Source organism: Parambassis ranga, unplaced genomic scaffold (genome assembly GCF_900634625.1).
Source record: "Parambassis ranga unplaced genomic scaffold, fParRan2.1 scaffold_27_arrow_ctg1, whole genome shotgun sequence".
NCBI classification, from domain to species: Eukaryota; Metazoa; Chordata; class Actinopteri; family Ambassidae; genus Parambassis; species Parambassis ranga.
In genome coordinates, this window is record NW_021144800.1 from 1,998,315 (window position 1) to 1,999,965 (window position 1,651).

Sequence of the window (1,651 nt, forward strand, 5' to 3'; positions counted from 1 at the left end):
GTCTGCTGCTCCATGTACAGCAGCCTCCCTGTTGTTGCTCTGTCTGTGTCTGTTTACATGATAACAGCTGTGACACAAACAGAACAGTGATGGACTTTATTCAACCTGCTCAGCGAGAGAAGCAGCGAGCAGCTCTGATAGAAGTCTGTCTGCACCATCATCAGGGTCTGATGCTGCTGCAACAGCCGGACTCTGGGACAAAGTGACGTCAGCAGATGTCGGGTTGTCCTCTGAGTCTCTGAAGCAACATGCGGCTCAGCTGGAAAACAGCTTCTGATGGAGCTCTGATAGTCTGACTTCATCTCTGAGAGGAAGAAGAGGGAGAAGCCGCTGCGCAGCGCGCGGACTCTCTCCAGCAGCAAAGTGCAGAGATCATCAGAGCTCCACATGAGCTGAACATGAAGAGACACAGTCCGCTAGCAGCTCCTTCACTGTCGGCCTGCAGCGCTGCTCCCACACTCATCTGGACTCTTTCATCCACACACAGAAAACACGAGCGGAACATTCAGCCTGCAGAGGAGCTGCCTTGGATTGAGTCTCCGCGGTTCTCATGGTGTGTTCAAGGACCGCCTCCCGCTCTCAGCTGATCATAACTACACTCTGACTGTGCTTGTGTTGCAGCTACGAACTGAACATGGCAGAAGAAGCTCCAGCTCCAGCCGCCGCTCCGGCCGAAGCGCAGAAGAAGAAGGTCTCCAAGCCGAACAAGTCCGGCCCCAGCGTCAGCGAGCTCATCGTGAAAGCTGCGGCCGCTTCCAAGGAGCGGAGCGGCGTGTCTGCAGCCGCCCTCCAGAAGGCTCTGGCTGCCGGAGGATACGATGTGGAGGCCATCGAGAGCCTGGTGGCTAAAGGGACCCTGGTCCAGACCATGTTCACTGTTGTTGGCAGAAAAGTCAGAGAGCAACAAACTGCTGTCTTACATTCATCCTTCTGTCTGTGTTCTAAGAGTCTTAAAATATGTGGTTTCCTTTTTATTTACAGTGTGCATGTCATGTGACTTATGAACGTACAGTTTGTGCATATATATAAACAGTTTGATTTCCAGGTTGATGCAGCAACAGCTGCTGCTCTGACACCATTGTTCATGTCTTCCTCTCTCTGCACTGTGTTAACACACCTGAATGCTGCAGAGCATCTTCTTCTTTCCTGCTAAATAAATTATGGCCCTGTGGTCTGGTGGTGTCGGTTCACCTTGGACAGCGATGGACAGGAGGACAGGAAGGTCCGGCTGCTCTCAGCTGGGACCTGTGTGTGTCTGGGTGCACACACACCTGCAGTCTGCCCACAGTTACTGACGTAGCCACTCCGTCACACCCCAGCTGACACATGACCGCACCAGGTGGCTGCTGCTATGACAGATGGTGGTTGTCAGCATTCCTCGTTAGTATAGTGGATAGTATCTCCGCCTGTCACGCGGAAGACCGGGGTTCGATTCCCCGACGGGGAGAAAGACTTTTACCAGCAGATAGGATGATACTGACCCTGTACATTGCTGCTGCAATAGAAAACATTTCCCAGTTTGGGATAAATAAAGTATTTGTTCTGTTCTGTTCTCTTCGTCTTGTGTCTTGTGAGCTTTAGATTATATTATTTCTTGGGCTCTGTGCTCTAAGAGTCTTAAAAATATGTGGTTTCCTTTATTTACAGTGGT

At 51.2% G+C, this 1,651-nt stretch overlaps 1 non-coding gene across 1 annotated transcript; it reads left to right on the forward strand.

Moving 5' to 3' along the window:
• The first annotated feature begins 1,375 nt into the window (after positions 1-1,375).
• On the forward strand, positions 1,376-1,447 carry trnad-guc (transfer RNA aspartic acid (anticodon GUC)). The gene has a single exon. It is a non-coding gene; the product is annotated as a tRNA-Asp (tRNA).
• Positions 1,448-1,651: the final 204 nt, after the last annotated feature.